The 19,212-nt window shown below is 47.7% G+C and overlaps 1 protein-coding gene and 1 long non-coding RNA gene across 5 annotated transcripts in view; both read right to left on the bottom strand.

Moving 5' to 3' along the window:
* The window catches only part of C5H16orf70 (chromosome 5 C16orf70 homolog), a 1,028,424-nt gene that overhangs the window by 941,840 nt on the left and 67,372 nt on the right, over positions 1-19,212 (bottom strand). The gene's annotated exons all lie outside the window — the stretch shown is intronic.
* Positions 1,472-9,242, bottom strand: LOC115470498. The gene is made up of 3 exons (XR_003942206.1): positions 9,083-9,242; positions 8,592-8,787; positions 1,472-1,886 (listed from the first exon to the last, which is right to left on the bottom strand). It is a non-coding gene; the product is annotated as an uncharacterized LOC115470498 (long non-coding RNA).

Below are 19,212 nucleotides of genomic sequence, written 5' to 3'. Positions count from 1 at the left end.
CTGGGGTCATTAACCTAATTCTGTTGCTACCAGTAAGTGGTAATCTTTACTCAGGATATTATAGTTGTATAATTACACATATAGTTACATATTTTCATATATCTATTGGTGTAATAATTAGTATATTTTAGTAGTGTACATAGTTTTGTAACTTGCTTTGCATTTTGCCATATAGTTATTTTTACAGCTATAATAAATATTTTAATAAATATATTTCCACTTTGGCCTTATTCCTTTCATTGGTGCACAGCCTGACAAGAACCTAAGGGCCACATTTAGGTACCGATCATCCCCTTGTGCCAAATAAGTCCAGAGTAATTACTGCTTTAAGTGATTTTCTGTTACCTTACAAAGTACCTTACAGATATGCTTTCAAGTCCTGAACCGCCTCCAAAATCTGCTCTTTAATGGAGGAAAGCTGTCTTCGTCTCAAGTATCCAAGTGTTACATAACTGCCTTTGTGACCCCATCCAACTGGGAAATCCCCGGAGAGTCCAAGACCTCACCCTCCATCTCTTGAGATGCAGATGCCAACCATTTCGTGCCATCCTCCACAGAATCAGCAACCCATGGGCCCTGGCCCACCAGCTTCTCTCCCGTGAGGGAAGCCGCCCTCTCTCCCACTTTTTTACGCCACCAGACTGCACCACTACTCAACAAATGCTCACTTCACCCAAAGCCATACCCCCGTAAGAAAATCGCTGGTTCAGGACAATTGCTCAGGCTATAGACAAAGCACCCCGTTCAGGCGTCCGTCTTTACTGCTGACTTCACTTCCTCATCCAGCTTAGGAATTGTTGTATCGCCCTCAAATTTATTTTTGCTTTGTTTAGAAAATGTTCCTGTGAATATGTTCATTTAGTACTTCAGTTGGTTTCTAAATCCCTGGTTACTTACTGCACATGTATTAATTTGCTTCTTGAACTTATTATAATTTGTGTTATATTCTGTACATTATTGTGTTTTATTCACTTTATTGTTTGTTTGTAAGCCACATTTAACTTGAGTCTATTTCGGGCTAATGTGAGGTATAAATGACATGAATAAATAAAATAAATATTCTTGTGGAGGAGTAGCCTAGTGGTTAGTGCAGCGGACTTTAATCCTGAGGAACTGTGTTCGATTCCTACTGCAGCTCCTTGTGACTCTGGGCAAGTCACTTAACCCTTTCATTGTTCCAGATACAAATAAGTACCTGTAATATACTATGTAAACCATTTTGAATGTAGTTACAAAAAAAAAAAAAAATACACACAGAAAGGCAGTATATCAAGTCTCATTCCCTTTCCCTTGTATTTAACACTTGCCAATAAACCTCTTATTTCACTGAAACCTGTTTACAATTTTTTGCAATAACATAATGAATAATATAAAAACACAAGAACAAGGGTGGAGCAAGAACTTTTTAGGTCAACATTCTGTAAATACATATATAAAAACACACACACACATATGTACAAAACTATTTATACACTGGGTTGGGGGTGGAAGACCAGAATCAAAGATTACAGATGCAGTTGCAAGGGAGCACAGCAATAAGCAATATGCTCAAGTGTACGGCCACCGCTTCCAACCGCTGTTCCACTCCCGTAATCTCTTCCATGATGCCTGATCTGCTGCCGATCTCCCCGATGTGCACTAGTATCAGTAGCTCCAGCTTCTGTGTGCAGTTCAAGGGTAGGTGTGGCAACAGTCACCACAGCATCCTGAGGAATCACCTCTAAAATTAGTAGCACTTGGTCCTCTCTCTCCTCATCCAGGGCTGGGACGGCAGAGAGGCCTGTAGTAAGAGGGATGGCAGGGAAAGCAGGAGCGGCAGAGGGGCCTGGGATAGAAAGGTCATAGGAGAATACTCATCGGCTCCCACTCTCTGCGCTGTGAAGGCCCTGCAAAGATAAAAGAAAGAGAAGTTGAGATAGTATTGCAGTAACCCGCTAAGCAAAAAAAAGGTAACAAAAGTGGGGTGTGTGACTTATTTTTACCACAAGATAAAGGAATAGCTACATAATCCTGCAAAATTTCAAAATCATGTATGGATTCATTACATCTTTAAAAAATGAGAAATGTTTATCAATAAAAAAGTAATTCAACCCCAGAAATCACATACCTGCAGTTTTTACACATGAAAAACACAAAACTTCCTAAAACGAAAGTTGCCTCCCAAAACCTTTACAGCCTTTATCTCTGCTATTCGTAAAGCGAATACTACATACCTGTAGAAGGTATTCTCCGAGGACAGCAGGCTGATTGTTCTCACTGATGGGTGACGTCCACGGCAGCCCCTCCAATCGGAACACTTTCTAGCAAAGTCCTTTGCTAGTCCTCGCGCGCCGATGCGCATGCGCGGCAGTCTTCCCGCCCGAACCGGCTCGTGCCGGCCAGTCTCATATGTAGCAAGACAAAGAGAAGGGAAGACACAACTCCAAAGGGGAGGCGGGCGGGTTTGTGAGAACAATCAGCCTGCTGTCCTCAGAGAATACCTTCTACAGGTATGTAGCATTCGCTTTCTCCGAGGACAAGCAGGCTGCTTGTTCTCACTGATGGGGTATCCCTAGCCCCCAGGCTCACTCAAAACAACAACCATGGTCAATTGGGCCTCGCAACGGCGAGGACATAACTGAGATTGACCTAAAAAATTTACCAACTAACTGAGAGTGCAGCCTGGAACAGAATAAACATGGGCCTAGGGGGGTGGAGTTGGATTCTAAACCCCGAACAGATTCTGAAGCACTGACTGCCCGAACCGACTGTCGCATCAGGTATCCTGCTGCAGGCAGTAATGAGATGTGAATGTGTGGACAGATGACCACGTCGCAGCTTTGCAAATCTCTTCAATAGTGGCTGACTTCAAGTGGGCCACCGACGCTGCCATGGCTCTAACATTATGAGCCGTGACATGACCCTCAAGAGCCAGCCCAGCCTGGGCGTAAGTGAAGGAAATGCAATCTGCTAGCCAATTGGATATGGTGCGTTTTCCCACAGCCACTCCCCTCCTGTTGGGATCAAAAGAAACAAACAATTGGGCGGACTGTCTGGTGGGCTCTGTCCGCTCCAGATAGAAGGCCAATGCTCTCTTGCAGTCCAATGTGTGCAGCTGACATTCAGCAGGGCAGGAATGAGGACGGGGAAAGAATGTTGGCAAGACAATTGACTGGTTCAGATGGAACTCCGACACAACCATTGGCAAGAACTTAGGGTGAGTGCGGAGGACTACTGTTATGATGAAATTTGGTGTAAGGGGCCTGGGCTACCAGGGCCTGAAGCTCACTGACTCTACGAGCTGAAGTAACTGCTACCAAGAAAATGACCTTCCAGGTCAAGTACTTCAGATGGCAGGAATTCAGTGGCTCAAAAGGAGGTTTCATCAGCTGGGTGAGAACGACATTGAGATCCCATGACACTGTAGGAGGCTTGACAGGGGGCTTTGACAAAAGCAAACCTCTCATGAAGCGAACAACTAAAGGCTGTCCTGAGATCGGCTTACCTTCCACACGGTAATGGTATGCACTAAGGTGAACCCTTACAGAGTTGGTCTTGAGACCAGACTCAGACAAGTGCAGAAGGTATTCAAGCAGGGTCTGTGTAGGACAGGAGCGAGGATCTAGGGCCTTGCTGTCACACCAGACGGCAAACCTCCTCCACAGAAAGAAGTAACTCCTCTTAGTGGAATCTTTCCTGGAAGCAAGCAAGATGCGGGAGACACCCTCTGACAGACCCAAAGAGGCAAAGTCTACGCTCTCAACATCCAGGCCGTGAGAGCCAGGGACCGGAGGTTGGGATGCAGAAGCGCCCCTTCGTCCTGTGTGATGAGGGTCGGAAAACACTCCAATCTCCACGATTCTTCGGAGGACAACTCCAGAAGAAGAGGGAACCAGATCTGACGCGGCCAAAAAGGAGCAATCAGAATCATGGTGCCTCGGTCTTGCTTGAGTTTCAACAAAGTCTTCCCCACCAGAGGTATGGGAGGATAAGCATACAGCAGACCCTTCCCCCAGTCCAGGAGGAAGGCATCCGATGCCAGGCTGCCGTGGGCCTGAAGCCTGGAACAGAACTGAGGGACTTTGTGGTTGGCTCGAGATGCGAAGAGGTCTACCAAGGGGGTGCCCCACACCTGGAAGATCTGTCACACCACACGGGAATTGAGCGACCACTCGTGAGGTTGCATAATCCTGCTCAACCTGTCGGCCAGATTGTTGTTTACGCCTGCCAGATATGTGGCTTGGAGCACCATGCCGTGACGGCGAGCCCAGAGCCACATGCTGACGGCTTCCTGACACAGGGAGCGAGATCCAGTGCCTCCCTGCTTGTTGATGTAATACATGGCAACCTGGTTGTCTGTCTGAATTTGGATAATTTGGTGGGACAGCCGATCTCTGAAAGCCTTCAGAGCGTTCCAGATCGCTCGTAACTCCAGAAGATTGATCTGCAGATCGCGTTCCTGGAGGGACCAGCTTCCTTGGGTGTGAAGCCCATCGACATGAGCTCCCCACCCCAGGAGAGACGCATCCGTGGTCAGCACTTTTTGTGGCTGAGGAATTTGGAAAGGACGTCCCAGAGTCAAATTGGACCAAATCGTCCACCAATACAGGGATTTGAGAAAACTTGTGGACAGCCTGAAACCACTGGGAAGCCAGGGTCCATTGGGCAGTTCTCATGTGAAGGCGGGCCATGGGAGTCACATGAACTGTGGAGGCCATGTGGCCCAGCAATCTCAACATCTGCCGAGCTGTGATCTGCTGGGACGCTCACACCCGCGAGACGAGGGACAACAAGTTGTTGGCTCTCGTCTCTGGGAGATAGGCGCGAGCCGTCTGGGAATCCAGCAGAGCTCCTATGAATTCGAGTTTCTGCACTGGGAGAAGATGGGACTTTGGATAATTTATCACAAACCCCAGTAGCTCCAGGAGGCGAATAGTCATCTGCATGGACTGCAGAGCTCCTGCCTCGGATGTGTTCTTCACCAGCCAATCGTCGAGATATGGGAACACGTGTACTCCCAGTCTGCGAAGTGCCGCTGCTACTACAGCCAGGCTCTTCGTGAACACTCTGGGCGCAGAGGCGAGCCCAAAGGGTAGCACACAGTACTGGAAGTGACGTGTGCCCAACTGAAATCGCAGATACTGTCTGTGAGCTGGCAGTATCGGGATGTGTGTGTAGGCGTCCTTCAAGTCCAGAGAGCATAGCCAATCGTTTTCCTGAATCATGGGGAGAAGGGTGCCCAGGGAAAGCATCCTGAACTTTTCTTTGACCAGATACTTGTTCAGGGCCCTTAGGTCTAGGATGGGACGCATCCCCCCTGTTTTCTTTTCCACAAGGAAGTACCTGGAATAGAATCCCAGCCCTTCTTGCCCGGATGGCACGGGCTCAACCGCATTGGCGCTGAGAAGGGCGGAGAGTTCCTCTGCAAGTACCTGCTTGTGCTAGAAGTTGTACGACTGAGCTCCCGGTGGACAATTTGGAGGTTTTGAGGCCAAATTGAGGGTGTATCCTTGCCGGACTATTTGAAGAACCCACTGATCGGAGGTTATGAGAGGCCACCTTAGGTGAAAAGCTTTCAACCTCCCTTCGACTGGCAGGTCGCCCGGCACTGACACTTGGATGGCGGCTATGCTCTGCTGGAGCCAGTCAAAAGCTCGTCCCTTGCTTTTGCTGAGGAGCCGAGGGGCCTTGCTGAGGCGCACGCTGCTGACGAGAGCGAGCGCGCTGGGGCTTAGCCTGGGCCGCAGGCTGTCGAGAAGGAGGATTGTACCTACGCTTGCCAGAAGAGTAGGGAACAGTCTTCCTTCCCCAAAAAAATCTTCTACCTGTAGAGGTAGAGGCTGAAGGCTGCCGGCGGGAGAACTTGTCGAAAGCAGTATCCCGCTGGTGGAGCTGCTCTACCACCTGCTCGACTTTCTCTCCAAAAATATTATCCGCACGGCAAGGTGAGTCCGCAATCCGCTGCTGGATTCTATTCTCCAGGTCGGAGGCACGCAGCCATGAGAGTCTGCGCATCACCACACCTTGAGCAGCGGCCCTGGATGCAACATCAAAGGTGTCATACACCCCTCTGGCCAGGAATTTTCTGCACGCCTTCAGCTGCCTGACCACCTCCTGAAATGGCTTGGCTTGCTCAGGGGGGAGCTTGTCCACCAAGCCCGCCAACTGCTGCACATTGTTCCGCATGTGTATGCTCGTGTAGAGCTGGTAGGACTGAATTTTGGCCACGAGCATAGAAGAATGGTAGGCCTTCCTCCCAAAGGAGTCCAAGGTTCTAGAGTCCTTGCCCGGGGGCGCCGAAGCATGCTCCCTAGAACTCTTGGCCTTCTTTAGGGCCAAATCCACAACTCCAGAGTAGTGAGGCAACTGAGTGCGCATCACCTCTGGGTCCCCATGGATCCGGTACTGGGACTCGATCTTCTTGGGAATGTGGGGATTAGTTAGAGGCTTGGTCCAGTTCGCCAGCAATGTCTTTTTTAGGACATGGTGCATGGGTACTGGGGACGCTTCCTTAGGTGGAGAAGGATAGTCCAGGAGCTCAAACATTTCAGCCCTGGGCTCGTCCTCCACAACCACCGGGAAGGGGATGGCCGTAGACATCTCCCAGACAAAGGAAGCGAAAGACAGGCTCTCGGGAGGAGAAAGCTGCCTTTCAGGAGAGGGAGTGGGATCAGAAGGAAGACTCTCAGACTCCTCGTCAGAGAAATATCTGATGTCTTCTTCCTCTTCCCACGAGGCCTCACCATCGGTGTCAGACACAAGTTCACGGACCTGTGTCTGCAGCCGTGCCCGGCTCGACTCCGTGGAACCACGGCCACGGTGGGAGCGTCGAGAGGTAGACTCCCTCGCCCGCACCGGCGAAGCTCCCTCCGCCGACGTAGTCGGGGAGCCTTCCTGGGAGGCTACCGCAGTCGGTACCGCACGCGGCACCGATGTCGGAGACCTCACCCCGGGCAATGGGCCAGCCGGCTCCTCGCTCGACGGTACCGGTGGGGTAGGGCGCAACAGCTCTCCCAGGATCTCTGGGAGAACGGCCCGGAGACTCTCGTTCAGAGCAGCTGTGGAAAAAGGCATGGAAGCCGATTCAGGCGTCGATGTCAGAGTCTGTTCCGGGCGTGGAGGCTGTTCCGGGCTGTCCAAAGGGGAGCGCATCGACACCTCTTGAACAGAGGGCGAGTGGTCCTCTCGGTGCCAATGCCTACTGGGTGCCGACTCCCTCGGCGACCCAGAGCTCTCGGTGCCGACACGGGAAGGGGACCGGTGACGATGCTTCTTCGACTTCTTGGGACTAAGCATGTCACCGGAGCTTCCCGGCACCGACGAGGACGTAGAATCCAGCCGTCGCTTCCTCGGGGCCGAGGCCGAAGGAGGTCGGTCTCGGGGGGGGCTGTACCGCAGGAGCCCTCAGGGTAGGGGGAGACCCACCCGAAGGCTCACCGCCACCAGCAGGGGAATGGACAGCCCTCACCTGCACTCCAGACGAAGCACCACCGTCCGACGACATCAGCAGACGAGGAGGTCTCGGTACCACCGACACCGACGCAGCCCTCCGATGTCTCGGCCCCGATGCAGAGGGTCGATGCCTCGATGCAATCGGGGGCGAGGATGAAGGTCCGGGCGCCGACGACGTCGAAGCAGTCGATACTCCCGATGCCGACGAAGAGCCCGAGAACAAAACGTTCCACTGGGCCAATCTCGCTACCTGAGTCCGTTTTTGCAAAAGAGAACACAGACTACAGGCCTGCGGGCGGTGCCCAGCCCCCAAGACACTTAAGACACGACGCGTGCCTGTCAGTGAGCGAGATTACCCGGGCGCACTGGGTGCACTTCTTGAAGCCGCTGGGAGACTTCGATGTCATGGGCGGAAAAATAGCGCCGGCGAGATCAAAACTCGAAATGGCGAAAATGGCACCACAAAACAGGGGGAAGAAAAAACTTCGAACCAAGGCCTAAATAGGGCCTACCCCGACGACGAAAGAAAACTTACCGGGGCAAAACTAGAGATACCGGAAGGGGAACAGACCGAAAAGGTCTCCTTCCGAACACCTTTTCTTTTTTTTTTTTTTTTTGAAGCGAAGTCAAAACAACGCGAGAGGTCAACTTTCGGGGCGCGAACGGCGAAACACGACCGTACCGAGCGCGGACAAAAGAAGACTGGCCGGCACGAGCCGGTTCGGGAAGACGGCCGCGCATGCGCATCGGCGCGCGAGGACTAGCAAAGGACTTTGCTAGAAAGTGTTCCAATTGGAGGGGCTGCCGTGGACGTCACCCATCAGTGAGAACAAGCAGCCTGCTTGTCCTCGGAGAACCTCACTTTCAGTACCTTGTCACTTACTGAGTCACAAATAAATACACTGTTTATTTCTGGGATAAGCAGCATAAAATATATTGTTTTGGGATCTTGCTAGGTACTTTGACCTGGACTGGCCACTGTTGGAAACAGGATACTGGGCTTGATGGATCGTCGGTCTGTCCCAGTATGGCAACACTTATGTACTAAAAAAAAAAAACACTAGATAATGTTTCAGAGGTATGATTGCCTCCAACCTATGAACACTCATGCAATACTACAAGACACCTGCAGGTAAATCGAGAATTGCTCATGCACACACCACGAAGGGCTCTACAGTAACATCAGATGGTGAGGCAGCTGGAGTCACTGTTTCCACCAGGGATGGAGGAGCAGGAGCGGGAACTGGACCTGGTATTTCATCATCTCCTTCACCCTCTCAGTGTGGTTGACATGTGCATATCAGAGAGAACAGGCCAGGCCCCGGTCATCATCATTTTCATCAGCATCCGACAGTTCTGAAAAAAATACATAAATAAAGGCAAGCTCAAAGTTTAAGCATGGGTAAAATCTGATGAGATAAAATTGGTTCTCAACCCAATCCTCAAGACAGAGCTGCCCTGTCAGGTTTTCAAGATACCCCCATGAAAGTGATTTGCATGCTTGCAAATCTCTCTCATGCATATCCACTGTGAATAAGACTCTGACTAGATATTACAATCTATACAGGACTTTTTGCCTGACTCCTCCCCCACCCCACACTGGATTGCCAAGTTAATTTGCCCACACAATAGAAACCTGAGCTGCGCTTACCAGGTGAGTTAATGAGGTGGGCTTTGACAGCCTTCAGCCAGTCCAACTTCCCTTTCTGCTTCTCAATCTGGAAATCATCATCAGGATTGGGAATGGATGCTGTGACAGAGAACAAGTATTCTCACCAAACCCTAGCTGGACCCTATAAACCAGGAACAGAAACCTGAACAACATACGCGCACAGTATTAAGAAACCAGAAAAATGACACCCCCCCCCCCCCCCCCCCCCCCATAAACTCCTTTCACCAACATACATCTTCCAGTCTTTGGTATCCTTGGTCACCCTCTCACTTTTTTTGTTGTACTGTTATTTTCCGTGGGGCATTCTGAGTTCTCCGTCTTTGGACGGATTTCTTCTTACACACACACCCCTAACCATCTCTATCGTCTCATAGATAATGCCCCACCACCCTTTACCCTAAAGCTCGGAAACTAAGCCGTGCTCTCTTATTTCACTGGGATATTCTGCTATATCGTTGAAGATGCCTTGAAGACTTTTCCAACCCCTTTTCATCTTCAGCACATTTCGATTTCTTCCCTCCCTGATAACAGAAGCTTCTCATTACAGAGAAAGAGCTCCATGAGGAGTTGTCAGCATATAAAAAATTGGGCTTGCACTCATGCACACCATACCCTCCTCTCTTCAACCACTGTGCACCGAATGCTGGTACTCCAATGTGGAATAAGAACTATGCAGATGTAACATCCAGGCTCCTCCACCATGGTCTCATGTACATAAAAAAAAAAGCACGCAAATTAGGAGGATAATGTGGAAACTCTCTTCCTTGCCAGCCATCTTCTACAATATTTTCTGCATTTAAAATGTGTCATGAAATATAAGCATGCAACACAATGCTAACAGATTGACTGCATCCAGCCTAGAATAACACGCATAAAATACTGTGCAAAAGATTGTGCTGGAAATAATGGCCATGCCAGAGCTGGTCGGCAGCCATTTTGTATATTCTGCATGTAATTTTTCAGTGTGACACGTCAACAAGCTACAATAAAGCTGCTGTAGACAGATCAAGAAATGGGAAAATCATAGCCTGAAGCTCAGTTTATTATTTATTATGCCAATCATGATGGTGTGCAATCATAAAACATTACAAACCCAACTCTCATCAGGCAACTTTTTCCACTACAACACAGCACATGTAGAATGCCCTCTGGCATGCTGGGTTCACAGATGCAGTTTTGGGTATACTGCCAACATAAAAGCCAGATTATCCATGCCCCATGGCTTTTGATCAACCCAAGTTTCTGTCTACTTTACAGCCTTATCCTTCAGTGTTGCACCACATCCCCCCCCCCCCCCCCATCACCTCATGCCCCCACCAACAACTGGAGAAGTATTTCTACATCTACTTCTGTATCAACCTCTCTTCTGTACACTCTTCCTGCAATTCCTTGTAATCCCACAGCAAAACACGTAAGACATCAGTATTTTTTTCAAAGTATCTTTATTGAAAATAAACATAACAATAGCATCAACAACATTTAAACTGACCTGCTGTATCAAGAACCAATACAAGCTGCAATTGACATTCCAAAACACAAAGCAGCAACCAGCATCTAGCAAAAGCGTTTCTGCAGACAGACAAAAAACAGGAAAAAAAAAAAAAGATATCAGTATTTAGAAGACATTAATATTCCAAACTTGCCCAACTGTACCCCCAACCGCAACTTGTCCAGAATAAACTGGTGGTGCCACAATACTGCCAGTTTCATTCCAACCTTCCTAAAACGTACAATCCATTTCCAACCTCCCCATATTCTAAACCCATCTGAACCAGAAAATGGGTCATCAACCATCCCGCTGTGGCATCAAACATATAAACGACGAGTGACCGAACTCACTCGCAAATGCGCAGTAGAGACTTCCCTCTCTGTCCCACCCCCGTGTCAATACGTGATGACAGAGAGGGAAACTGCGCTCCCCCCCCCCCGAGATCGCCGCCACTGGTAACCCCCCCCCCCCCCACCCGGGCCCTCTGATCGCAATTAATTCAACTCACATCGCCGCAGCACGCAGATCAGCTGAGCTCCGGTCGGCCTTCCTTCCCTGCCTGTGTCCCGCCCTTGCCGACGGTACGTCACACGAGGGCGGGACACAGGCAGAGAAGGAAGGCCAGGCCGACGGGAGCTCAGCTGATCTGCGTGCTGTGGCGATGTAAGTTGAATTAATAGCGAACAGAGGGCCCGGGCCGGATAGAGGGGTGGTGGCGGCAGCGACTCCGGGGGGGCGGGGGGGGGAGGTACCGGCGACCTCGGGGGGGGGGGGGGGGGCGCAGCGGCGACCTCAGGGGGGGCCTTGGAAAACCCCCATTCCAATAGTAGCCCGTTTTAACGGGCTCAACGGCTAGTCTATACATGTTTTCCAACAGTAGAAACTTAACTACTCACATGAAAAGTACTCTTCAATTACTCTCCACCAGATCACATTTCCTCACATAGCTTCACCACCACGCCTGGTGGCAGGCAGACAAATCACAGGTTCCGGTGGCAGGTCAGGATCTCATTCAAAAACTATGCCATGGCTGAGTGAAATATTGTGCAGGATACAGTATGACCACAACCTTTTCCAGGTAATACAGCAATGATCTTTTAGACAGATACATATCGGAAGCGGATCTTCAGCACTCCAAAGGCACACTCAATGTGTGGAGTGACTAGCCACAGCTTACATCAGTATCCAGCATCATGTAAAAATATCGAAAAAGGCACTTATATACAATAGGCAAATGTATTAGACCACCCCATTTCCAAACTCCTCCCAATCCTTTGGTCCTCTGCCACACCCAGCACCCATTAAACAGCATCATTTGGGGGGGGGGGGGGGGGGGTCATGTGATGCGGTGAGGGGAAGTAAACGTATCTCGTTCCTCTCAGCGGACCACTCGCCCTCCAAAGCTTTATTTCAATTGTTTTATACCCCAGAACTGTGATATAAATCTATCAGGGTTCAAGTCCTCAATCTTATGGACAGATATATAACAAAACTGAGCAAAGAAATGACAGGGAAAACCTACAAAATAGCGAAGGAGACGACCAGGGCGACAGACAACAAGATGGCGGAGATGGGAGTTTCCCACTCGACCTTCTCGGAGGAACAACTAAATCAACTTACCATGGCAGTGGGCAAAGCGATACACGCATGAACGGTTATCGGAGCAACTGACGGGATTAGAGACACTCCTGGCGGATACAACACAACGTGCAGGAGAATTAGAACTAGAAGACACTGCCTCACAAACCATAGCAACGTTTTCAGAAATGGTGCAGCAGCTAAATGCGCAAGGAGAAAAGCTGGAGGACCCTGAAAACCAGTCTAGACGTGAGAATCTTCAGCTTATATGTAGATCACAGCATACTCCTTGATACCCTGTCCACACTTGGATTCCAGGGCTCTGTCCTTTCCTGGTTCTCTTCCTACCTCTCCCTCCACACCTTCAGTGTTCACTCTGGTGGATCCTCTTCTACTTCTATCCCTCTGCCTGTCGGCGTACCTCAGGGTTCTGTTCTTGGTCCCCTCCTCTTTTCTATCTACACTTCTTCCCTTGGTTCATTAATCTCATCCCATGGCTTTTTCTACCATCTCTATGCTGATGACTCCCAAATCTACCTTTCTACCCCTGATATCTCACCTTGCATCCAAACCAAAGTTTCAGCGTGCTTGTCTGACATTGCTGTCTGGATGTCTCAACGCCACCTGAAATTAAACATGACCAAAACCGAGCTTCTCATTTTTCCCCCCAAACCCACCTCCCCGCTCACCCCGTTTTCTATTTCTGTTGATGGCTCTCTCATTCTCCCTGTCTCTTCAGCTCGAAACCTTGGGGTCATCTTTGACTCCTCTCTCTCCTTCTCTGCTCATATCCAGCAGATCGCCATGACCTGTCGTTTCTTTCTTTACAACATCCGTAAAATCTGCCCCTTTCTTTCCGAGCACTCTACCAGAAACCTCATCCACATCCTTGTCACCTCTCATTGACTACTGCAATCTGCTTCTTGCTGGCCTCCCACTTAGTCACCTCTCCCCTCTCCAGTCGGTTCAAAACTCTGCTGCCCGTCTCCCGCCAGGGTCACTTTACTCATACTACCCCCCTCTCCTCAGGTCGCTTCTGTTAATATGTGTTACAGCTAGAGACCCCTCCAATGGAATAGTGGTGGGCCGAGCTCTGTAGCCTAGGCTGCTAAGAAGCACTGACCAGGCCATAAAATCTGGTAATGGCTTTGCAGCTGAGTACCTGCTGAAGCAGGGCCCGGTTGGCAAGCCTTATCAAGATATGGTGTCACATCCAAATACAATGTAAGGGCCAAGGTGAAGGAATAAATGGCTGGAATAGTAAAGAGTTAGGTCAAGAAAATGGAGTCCTTGTTTTACAAGATGGATACTTGTCTCTGCATTCTAGATAAGTTGTTTACAACTCAGGATGTGACAGTTATTGAGAAATAGGTAGAAGGGGGGTGAGTTGGGCTTCCACTAGCTTGCGGTTGAGCTAACTGTAAGAAAAACAAGATTTGCATACTAAAATATACCATTTTAATGAGCAAAAAGGGTATTTAAGATCTGCCAATTTGGGAGGAGTTTGGAATCTTTCCCCAACTCTACCCAGAGGGCAGAACTACGGTCGGTCGACCTGAGACTTTGACTGATGAGCGTGCCAGATTGATTGAATTTGCATTGGGTAAGAATAAAGATCAACTTTAACACCTATCTCCCTTGTCTGTATCCATTTCTTGGTTACATACGTATTTCTCTTAATACACCTACACAGACAAATTATTCTCTATAATATCCACATAAGCGAGGAAACTACTACCCATTTACACATAATGTGGGAGAGTAGATACACAAAGATGCTCTTATATGCTAGGAGTCAGAAAGCCGAGAGCCTATCTAACAGACTTAGAATGAGCCTTCTGAAACCCTCTCTACAACTCCGTGGGCAAGGGTCCAACGGGGATCTAGAGAAGGGCAAATAAAACACTTCACTGGCTCCCTATCCGTTTTCGCATCCTGTTCAAACTTCTTCTACTAACCTATAAATGTACTCACTCTGCTGCTCCCCAGTATCTCTCCACACTCGTCCTTCCCTACACCCCCTTCCCGTGCACTCCGTTCCATGGATAAATCCTTCTTATCTGTTCCCTTCTCCACTACTGCAAACTCCAGACTTCGCTCCTTCTGTCTCGCTGCACCCTACACCTGGAATAGACTTCCTGAGCCCCTACGTCTTGCCCCATCCTTGACCATCTTTAAATCTAGATTGAAAGCCCACATCTTTAACATTGCTTTTGACTTGTAACCGCTTGTTACCACTCGCCTCCACCTACCCTCCTCTCCTCTTTCCTCTACACATTAATTAATTTGCTTGCTTTATTTTTTGTCTATTAGATTGTAAGCTCTTTGAGCAGGGACTGTCTTTCTTCTATGTTTGTGCAGCGCTGCGTACGCTTTGTAGCGCTATAAAAATGCTAAATAGTAGTAGTAGTATTATAGGGCTACCAGAGAGTGTGTCAGACCAGTCATTACCCACCGTGCTCGAAAAATGGCTGGCATCAGAATTTGCATTATCGGATAACATGGGGCCCATTTGCCTGGAATGGGCATAATGCAAGAAGGCCATGCGTGGGCCAAGACCAGTGATTATAAAGATTCATAATTATATACACAAGATGGAGATTCTTAGAGGACACTGCCAGAAAAGAGACTCACTGCAGTTTGAAGGAGCACAAACTCTAATCTTTCAGGATTACTCGCTGGCAATCAAGAGCACAGGAGAAGATTTCAACCATTATGAACATGGCAGATATATATTACTCATGCACCTGGGGACCATAATTTATCTGCTAGGGGTCTACGCACCTAATAATTATCTACATGCCTTTTTCTTAGAGCTAGTTCGAGTGGGAGGGAGAACTTTAGGTCACCCAGTGGTACTGGCAGGCGACTTGAAAGTATTAGATTTTATACTGGACAGATCTAGTCTGCGTCCAATAGCCGATGAAGGCTCTGCCCAAAGAGGGATACCTTTTTTATGTCATATAAGTACATAAGTAGTGCCATACTGGGAAAGACCAAAGGTCCATCTAGCCCAGCATCCTGTCACCGACAGTGGCCAATCCAGGTCAAGGGCACCTGGCACGCTCCCCAAACGTAAAAACATTCCAGACAAGTTATACCTAAAAATGCGGAATTTTTCCAAGTCCATTTAATAGCGGTCTATGGACTTGTCCTTTAGGAATCTATCTAACCCCTTTTTAAACTCCGTCAAGCTAACCGCCCGTACCACGTTCTCCGGCAACGAATTCCAGAGTCTAATTACACGTTGGGTGAAGAAAAAGTTTCTCCGATTCGTTTTAAATTTACCACACTGTAGCTTCAACTCATGCCCTCTAGTCCTAGTATTTTTGGATAGCGTGAACAGTCGCTTCACATCCACCCGATCCATTCCACTCATTATTTTATACACTTCTATCATATCTCCTCTCAGCCGTCTCTTCTCCAAGCTAAAAAGCCCTAGCCTTCTCAGCCTCTCTTCATAGGAAAGTCGTCCCATCCCCACTATCATTTTCGTCGCCCTTCGCTGTACCTTTTCCAATTCTACTATATCTTTTTTGAGATACGGAGACCAGTACTGAACACAATACTCCAGGTGCGGTCGCACCATGGAGCGATACAACGGCATTATAACATCCGCACACCTGGACTCCATACCCTTCCTAATAACACCCAACATTCTATTCGCTTTCCTAGCCGCAGCAGCACACTGAGCAGAAGGTTTCAGCGTATCATCGACGACGACACCCAGATCCCTTTCTTGATCCGTAACTCCTAACGCGGAACCTTGCAAGACGTAGCTATAATTCGGGTTCCTCTTACCCACATGCATCACTTTGCACTTGTCAACATTGAACTTCATCTGCCACTTGCACGCCCAATCTCCCAGTCTCGCAAGGTCCTCCTGTAATCGTTCACATTCCTCCTGCGACTTGACGACCCTGAATAATTTTGTGTCATCGGCGAATTTAATTACCTCACTAGTTATTCCCATCTCTAGGTCATTTATAAATACATTAAAAAGCAACGGACCCAGCACAGACCCCTGCGGGACCCCACTAACTACCCTCCTCCACTGAGAATACTGGCCACGCAATCCTACTCTCTGCTTCCTATCTTTCAACCAGTTCTTAATCCATAATAATACCCTACCTCCGATTCCATGACTCTGCAATTTCTTCAGGAGTCTTTCGTGCGGCACTTTGTCAAACGCCTTCTGAAAATCCAGATATACAATATCAACCGGCTCCCCATTGTCCACATGTTTGCTTACCCCCTCAAAAAAATGCATTAGATTGGTGAGGCAAGACTTCCCTTCACTAAATCCGTGCTGACTTTGTCTCATCAGTCCATGTTTTTGTATATGCTCTGCAATTTTATTCTTAATAATAGCCTCCACCATCTTGCCCGGCACCGACGTCAGACTCACCGGTCTATGATTTCCCGGATCTCCTCTGGAACCCTTCTTAAAAATCGGAGTAACATTGGCTACCCTCCAGTCTTCCAGTACTACACTCGATTTTAGGGACAGATTGCATATTTTTAACAATAGCTCCGCAAGTTCATTTTTTAGTTCTATTAATACTCTGGGATGAATACCATCAGGTCCCGGTGATTTACTACTCTTCAGCTTGCTGAACTGACCCATTACATCCTCCAAGGTTACAGAGAATTTGTTTAGTTTCTCCGACTCCCCCGCTTCAAATATTCTTTCCGGCACCGGTGTCCCCCCCAAATCCTCCTCGGTGAAGACCGAAGCAAAGAATTCATTTAATTTCTCCGCTACGGCTTTGTCCTCCCTGATCGCCCCTTTAACACCATTTTCGTCCAGCGGCCCAACCGACTCTTTGGCCGGTTTCCTGCTTTTAATGTATCTAAAAAAATTTTTACTATGTATTTTTGCTTCCAACGCTAATTTCTTCTCAAAGTCCTTTTTTGCCCTCCTTATCTCCGCTTTGCATTTGGCTTGGCATTCCTTATGATCTATCCTGTTACTTTCAGTTGGTTCTCTTCTCCACTTTCTGAAGGATTGTTTTTTGGCTCTAATGACTTCCTTTATCTTACTGTTTACATCCCACGGAGAGAGACTACACTCATCTATCTAGAGCCCGTAACACTTGGTCACGCATAGACTACATTTTAGTGACTAGAACCTAGTACATAAGGAAGATCTGGGCCCCCAGGAAGTGTCAGATCATGATTACGTTCAAGTTATAAATAGGAGAAGCGAGAACACCCCCAGGAAACTGGAGATTCCCGGCTTATCTATATGGAGATCAGTCCTTTCAGAAGATGGAAGGCCTATGAGGCAACCAATGCGCAACATAAGGATGAGCCACAGCTTTTTGGAATGCAGCTAAGGCAGTGATCGGGGGGACATAATAGCCTATGTAGTGGCGAGGAATAAACACATAGCACAGGGAATAATACATTTAGAGAAAAAGTTGAATATAGCAAAGAAACTGTATGTGCATACACAGATGCAATCCTCTAAGAATGCATATATGGCCACACAAACTGCACTTAATGCTTTAATTCATGAGAGAACGAGGAGAATGCTACATTATCAAATATATTCATTTTTTAGGTTTGGAAACAGACGGAGAAAATTATTAGCCTAATTAGCAAAGCAGCAGCAGGAGTCAAGGTTTATAGATTCCTTACAAGTAGTTACAAAACCAAAGGATACAGCACAGTACTTCTATTAGTATTTTCAGAAATTTTATACAGCAGTGCAAGAACCTATAGGCCCCCAAATGAAAGATTATCCAGAAGAATCAGGTTTGCCGAAATTATCAGAGGACCAGATAGCAAAATTACTATCACCTCTCCAAGCAAAAGAAATACAGACATGCATTAAGAATTTAAAATGTTATACAGACCCGGGGCCAGATGGCTTCACAGCAGAATTTTACAAGATACTTACACCTCATTTAATTGACTCGCCACACTTGTACTATGTGGAGAGTGTGGAGAGTGAAAGCTTTCCATTGTACTTCAACACAGCATTAATATCCTTAATCCCAAAGCCAGGCAAGCCAAAACACAACTGTGCCTCTTATAGACCCATTTCGTTATTAAATGTGGATATTAAAATTCTAGCTCAAATATTAGCTTTCAGACTGGCGATAATGATCCCGTGTTTGGTGGGAGACCACCAGGTGGGTTTTATTACAGGCTGCCATTCAGTAATCAACGTAAGGAAGGTGATGTTGGCGATGTCTGGGGACCAGATGGCTGGGATACCGGGGATGCTGGTGGGATTTGATGCAGAGAAGGCATTTGATCAAGTCAGATTGTCTTACCTTTTTTCTGTGTTACAGTATGTGGGAATGACAGGTTGGTTTTCTAAAGTCATTCAAACGCTTTACGAAACCCCTATGGCATATATATTGGTAAAGTTAGTACGGACCGCTTCGCGGTTAGAGAGAGGTACCAGACAGGGCTGTCCTCTTTCGCCATTGTTATTTGCACTGTATTTAGAGACACTTAGAACAATAAGAGGAGACTCGTATTACAGGGTTACATTTAGGGATTAAGGAACTTAAGATCCTCGCATACGCACATGATCTATTGCATACGTTATCAAACCCATTGCAGACACATGTGTTAAGTGTGATAGATGAATTTGGTTACTTCTCGGGCTTTACTTTAAATTTAGATCAATCTGTAGCACTCCCTTTACAAGAAACTGTTCATAAGTTATGGACAACAACCTTTCTCTTGAAGTGGGCGAGGGAGTTCATTACCTATTTAGGAATTGTGATCCCACAAGATCTGAGTCGTCTATACAATACAAATATTGTTCCTTTAATGAACCTGTTAGCAAGTAAGTTACAAACATGGCAGCAAATCCCAGTAGCATTGGGGGGACGCATTGCCCTGTATAATATGTTTATCATTCCGTGCTGGTTATACGTCATTCAGATGTGGCCGATAACTCCTTCCCGTGCACATGAAAAGAAAGAGAAAATTAGGTTCTTACCTTGGTAATTTTCTTTCCTTTAGTCATAGAAGGATGAAGCCATTAGGTATGGGTTGTGTCCATCAACCAGCAGGGGGA

This window comes from Microcaecilia unicolor, chromosome 5 (genome assembly GCF_901765095.1).
Source record: "Microcaecilia unicolor chromosome 5, aMicUni1.1, whole genome shotgun sequence".
Classification (NCBI taxonomy): domain Eukaryota; kingdom Metazoa; phylum Chordata; class Amphibia; order Gymnophiona; family Siphonopidae; genus Microcaecilia; species Microcaecilia unicolor.
Note: the sequence above shows the minus strand (reverse complement) of the source record. Positions and strands in the feature narration are given on the sequence as shown.